Source organism: Cicer arietinum, chromosome 8 (genome assembly GCF_000331145.2).
Source record: "Cicer arietinum cultivar CDC Frontier isolate Library 1 chromosome 8, Cicar.CDCFrontier_v2.0, whole genome shotgun sequence".
NCBI lineage: Eukaryota > Viridiplantae > Streptophyta > Magnoliopsida > Fabales > Fabaceae > Cicer > Cicer arietinum.
The window spans coordinates 20,705,690-20,712,386 of NC_021167.2; positions in this window are offsets into that span (position 1 = coordinate 20,705,690).

Sequence of the window (6,697 nt, forward strand, 5' to 3'; positions counted from 1 at the left end):
GGGTTTGTCTGTGAGAGACTACGCCCTGGTTTAAGTTAGATGAGAATTAAGAATGGGGAATCTCTTAATGTCTTGTTTACTCGTGTATGTTTTGGTAAGTTGTGCTGACCCGGGATAGGTGGCACCTCGGTAAACGGTACGGACCCGTGATAGGTAGTACGTTTACGACTTACGTTCCTGCGGGAATTGCGTTTGTCCGTGAGAGACTGCGCAGGGGTTTGTCCGTGAGAGACTACGCCCTGGTTTAAGTTAGATGAGAATTAAGAATGGGGAATCTCTTAATGTCTCGTTTACTCGTGTATGTTTTGGTAAGTTGTGCTGACCCGGGATAGGTGGCACCTCGGTAAACAGTACGGACCCGTGATAGGTAGTACGTTTACGACTTACGTTCCTGCGGGAATTGCGTTTGTCCGTGAGAGACTGCGTAGGGGTTTGTCCGTGAGAGACTACGCCCTGGTTTAAGTTAGATGAGAATTAAGAATGGGGAATCTCTTAATGTCTCGTTTACTTATGTGTGTTTTGGTAAATCGTGCAGACCCGTGATAGGTGGCACCTTGGTAAACGTTACGGGCCCGTGATAGGCAGTACGTTTACGATTTACGTTGGTAAGTTGTGGGGATAGGTGGCACCTCGGTAAACGGTACGGACCCGTGATAGGTAGTACGTTTACGACTTACGTTCCTGCGGGAATTGCGTTTGTCCGTGAGAGACTGCGCAGGGGTTTGTCCGTGAGAGACTACGCCCTGGTTTAAGTTAGATGAGAATTAAGAATGGGGAATCTCTTAATGTCTCGTTTACTTATGTGTGTTTTGGTAAATCGTGCAGACCCGTGATAGGTGGCACCTTGGTAAACGGTACGGGCCCGTGATAGGCAGTACGTTTACGATTTACGTTTGGTAAGTTGTGCTGACCCGGGATAGGTGGCACCTCGGTAAACGGTACGGACCCGTGATAAGTATTACGTTTACGACTTACGTTCCTGAGGGAATTGTGTTTGTCCGTGAGAGACTGCACAGGTGTTTGTCCGTGAGAGACTACACCCTGTTAAATTGTGAATTGTTGGTTCATTTTGTTTGTGTAGTATTGTGTTATAAGTGCTAAGTGTTATGTTTTGGAATTTGGTGATAACATGTTGGATTACAATACCATTTTGAAACCCATGATGTTGTATTAATTGTGTTATAAATGTTAAGTATTATGTTTTGGAATTTGGTGATAACATGTTTGCTTGCAATACCATTTCGAAACTAATGATGTTGTAGCGATTGCGTTATCATTGCTAAGTGTTAGGATTTGAGATTATGTATGAATGTGATTGAGTTAGTTATGAATTTTTGAAAGAATACACAGGGAAATCGATTTCCCAATCGATTGGATGGGTAAACAGGGGCTTGGCCAAATTGACAAAATCGATTAGCCAATCGATTTCGTAATCAGTTTTCAAAAATCCTTTAAGAAATCGATTGCCCAATCGATTGGGCCTTAAGTCAGGGACTCAGGCAGGGACTCAGCCATATTCGACCAAATCGATTGGCTTAAAACCAGGGGGCTCAGTACTCACTCAATCGATTTCCCAATCGATTGATTTCAGCCCAGGATTCTGTTTTCATTAAAATCCTTCACCCCAATCGATTGGCGCAGTGAAAATCCTCAGTTTGAGTTAGATGTTTGATTACTCATTAACTTATCCATGCCTTGATTTGTTATGTTTTCATTAGGGAATTGAGAACTTCATTTTGCTTTCATTTTTAATTGGCAAAGTATTGTATGAACTTTTCGCATATTGAAAATCCTGATAAGGTGCATGCTTAGTTGAAAAGTTATTTTTAGCATTCAAAACTTAAATGTTATGTGTTAACTGTTATTTTCGGTTGGTGACCTTTACAATTATTGTGGAAATCTGGGCTTTGCCCTCAGATGAGAGTCAGGACGATCCTACCGGTTCGTACCCTACGGACGGAAATGGAGATGGGAACGCTTGACTGCAGCTACGTTAGGAGGATCTCACGGGGCGCGTGGAGATCACTCAGGGTGTTTAGTTGTTTTGTAAAATGATCAGACTAGGTTGTCACAGAGGGAACGGATGTCTTTCTTTTGGGGTTGCGTTTATTTTTAAACTGGAAGACTGTACTACTTTTGTTATGTATATATTTTGAATTCATGGATTAAGAATTTTTCCGCTGCTCGTAAATTCTGTTGACTTAATTGTCGTTGTATTACGACTTAAATATTTATCCAAACGTGTGTTACCTTATTTATTTTCCTGTTTTATTTTAATTCCTTTTAAAAAAAAAATACACTCACGCTTTGAAAAACGGGGTGTTACATTAACACTGAGAGTATAAATTTTTTTTTTTAAAACAACTAAACATTTCTCAATAAAATATTCATAATTGTACGTTAATTAGAGTAAAATATTTAATTGTAAAATTATTTTCTAAAAATGACAATTTGAATCATTGTTGCATTATATAAAATGGTTTTGACACAACTGACTTACTTACAACCGAACAATTCACATTGGCCCAAAAAAATTCATAATTGTTTCATATACATAAATTTCATTGCGACAATATTGCAATAAGGAAAGGAGGAGAATAAAGAAAACCCTAAGTTGATCTTGAACACAAGCAGAGGATTGACTAGGTATTGAGGATCCACGAGTGACATTAAGTCTCACTGCTTCATATCACCAATCCAAAATCATCTCTTTGTCATGTCATCACCGTCGTTGCAATTCCCGCACGACTCAAAACTCTAAGAATCTGATACGTAAGTCCAATCCAGAATAATAGTAGAGGGTCACGATCTAAAAACAACATATATATGAAAGTACAATGTATGAAAGCATAACATGGCATGACATCAATTGATAAACAAGCATGCATATATCATTATATAACAAATATGACTCATGTGTCAAAGCACCCTAATGCAATGCTTATATGCCAGTGCACATGATTCCAGAATGTCCACACCCTCCTCGAGGGACGTAAACCATTAATGTGTCGCCTCTCACATACTAGTATTAATTACCGAGGTACCACATATCACATATCAACATGATTTACTAAAGTGCAGTCTATCACATACCTATATGATTAAAAAAAAAACAGTAAGGATAAGGTGGACCAATCAACTTGTGGAACCACCCCATGGCCCATCACGGTCACCACTAAGAGCATACTCAAACACTCTCACATTGATCATTATGTAAATGCACTTGTTAAAAGACTCCCATTTTAATATTCATTAAACACTAATAAACTTTTGACTTAATTGCATTTTTGGTCCCCTATTTTAGTCGAATCACGAAAATAGTCTTCCTATTTCATTTGTCTCCAGTTTTGGTCCCCCAAACAAAATCTTGGTCTAAAACTTGATGAAAAATCATTTTTTTTAATGATGTATAAAAAAACTGATGTGGAAGATTCCATGTAGATAAATTAAATTTTTTATTATTCTAAATTTGTTATACACATTTCATATTTTATTACATCATTTAATTACAAAAACATATAAAAAAAATTCCTATTATAATCCCTAATTTCATTCCATTATATGGTCTTCTTCTTCTTCTTCTTTAAGAAACAAAATAAATATATATTGATAGAAAAAGACAATAAAAAGAAGGGATTGTACAGTAAAAATATATTTGGAGAATAAATTAAAACACACTTACCTTTCGTATATAGTTGTGGTTGGAAATAATGATGATTTTAATAGAAGAATGTTGACAATGATGATATTAATGAGAGCTAGTGTTGGTGCGAATTAAAAAATAAGGAAGTCCTACATAGAAGAGATAACATACACTAGTAGTGTTCATAAGGTAGAGATATGGCACTTGGGGTGTGTCCCAAGGGGTATCTAATTTTGTGAACGGGCGAGAACACATGCAAAATTGACCACCACACACGTGCGCACGCCGCCGCCATTCGACCTGGGCTTGGACTAAGTAGTGTACTATTTTTGGTATCCAGAAAATTAAAAAATTATTTTTTATTTTTTAAATAATAATTGCATGCGTTTTTATCCCATTGATACGTTGATTACGTAATTGCCCTCCACCGAGTCACCATTAAATATCTTATCAAGTTAGTTCCTTGCCCCTGATTTCTTCTTCTGCCCCTGACAAGGTGATTTCGTTCGTATTTCTTAACTTACTTCTAATCTTTCTTCCCTAAAACAAGCAGATTCCTCTATAACAACATATTTCACAACCTTAAAGAAACTCTCAGATGAACTTTACAATTTTCGTCCCATCCTTTTATGCACATCTTCTTCCAATGGTTGTTGCAATACTTTCTCTACCGTAACGACATAACGAGAGCATGATTTGATTCTCTATTTTCTTTAAGGCCTCAATGAAACATACACCGCCGTTCATTCGCAGATTCTTCTTCTTGATCCTCATCCTCCCCTCATAAAGATTTACTCAATGATCCTTCAACAATAACGACAATTTCACATTAGTTTTCTTCCTGAACCCACTGTTACGGATGTAAATTCCTCAGTTAAACCCTCTCAAAACAAGTCAAAACCCAATTTCAAATCCAATGGTGGAAAACTCCCAAATTCTAGGTTATGCACACATTGTAAGAAAATCAACCACACCATTGATAAATGTTATTTTCTTCATGGTTTCCCTCCTGGATACCAAACAAGAAATTTGTTCATAGTGTTGAGACCAATCCTCAAGATGCATCCATAAATTTTCCTACTCTTACAAAGGAACAAATTCAAAGTCTTTTGGCTCTTCTTCCCCCGGTTCCTCTGTCAATCCATCTCAAGTCTCAACTGTAACATCCTATTTTATTTTATTTTTTTAATTTATTTTTTTTTGTTTCAAACAAAATATATAATTTCCCATGTGATTCCAAACAAACAAATAAATAATCCATTGTTAAATTAAAATCCATCAGTATTTCAATTAGATACGTAATACTCAAATTGTAAGGTTGAGTTCAACATAAATAAATTTCCTAAAGCTGACCACTACTACTCCTAGAATTAAATGAGATGTTCCATCTATTCTTCTGAAAACTTTCCCGATTGTGCAAGTAGATTAGGAATGTCATCTGTCCAAAAGTAAGGGTCATCTCCAAAATTCTTACCAATAAATAATAAATAAATAACAATAAATAAAACAGTACAATACCCACCTAATTAATGGCATTATTCCATTCAAATTGCCACACATACGGTAACAATTAAAGATAACAGAACAATGTTTACGTAATTGATAATATTAGTTCATCCAAAACAACAACCAGAAAGTACACTTAAAATACAAATATATTATTATGATATCTGTATAATTAATAATAATCGTTACTTCATACAAACAACCTTACAATAGAATACCACAATATCTACATCATTAATAACATTAATTCACTCAGACAATTAAGAATCAAGAGGTACAGTAATAAAAACAAGTACAATATCACATATTAATTCACCCCAAACTAATAACAGGTACATTCATGAGCATAATATCCACATCATTTATTATTAACATTGCCTCATCCAAACGAACAAATACAATCGTATACAGATTTATCAGTACAATATATACACCGTTAATAACATTATTTCAACAAATTATCAGGAGATACAATGTATCATTTATCTATATAAAACATTAATCACACTTAATTCAATGCATACTCAAACAGACCTCATGCCTTAATCTATATGCCAATGTAATGATTCCGGAATATCGCCTCCCCAGCAAGGGCATTTCGTGGGTCCTTCCAAGCAACACCACTAATTCGAGCTTCGTGGGTCCTTCCAAGCAACACCACTAACTCTAAATCCCCGCAAGGATATGTGGGCTCCAACCAATTATGGACGCACCACCACCAATTATGAATGAATGCATGAGTATGAATGCATGAATGTGGACACTTTAATAAATCGTCAATATAATGTGATGCTAACTTATTAATGGCATCTCACGTATAACATTTATCATTCACACCTTGAGAATGTTCAATACAACCATTATAACAACGTATCACATTATCTGTATTCCTTACACTTTGAATATGTTCAACACAACCATTATAACAACATATCACATAATATTTATTTTTCATACTTTTAATATGTTCAACATAACCATGAATATAACATGTCACACTATATTTATTTTCCAAATTTTGATAAAAGCAATTCAACATAGTATATATTCAATCTCACAATTCCAAAATAAATGCAATCATACATTCCAAAATAAATACAATCATACGTATAAATATATAATTGGAGTGATGCCCTTATCGATATGAGTGTCGTGATTAAATCCTCACGCAGCGGTCTTTTTGCTCCAATTAGATGAATTACCAACTCCTTCTTGAATTCCTTCCTTTTCTATCTTAAACTCTTTTTGCTATATCTCACAGCGTTTTTTGAATGAGAGACGTCCTTTTGTTTTGTTTTCCTTCTTTTTTTTTTTTAGGACGTTAAGCCTTGGGAACGTTAAGGTAGGAGTGGGGAAAGGGGGAACGTTAAGGCAGGAGTGGGGAAGTTAGAGTGGCAGTGGGGAACGTTAGCCAAAAGTGGGCAACGTGGCATTTCCACCCAAGCCATGAAATATTTTTTTAACGGTTGCTTTTATTATTATTATTATTATTATTATTATTATTATTATTATTATTATTATTATTATTATTATTATTATTATTATTAT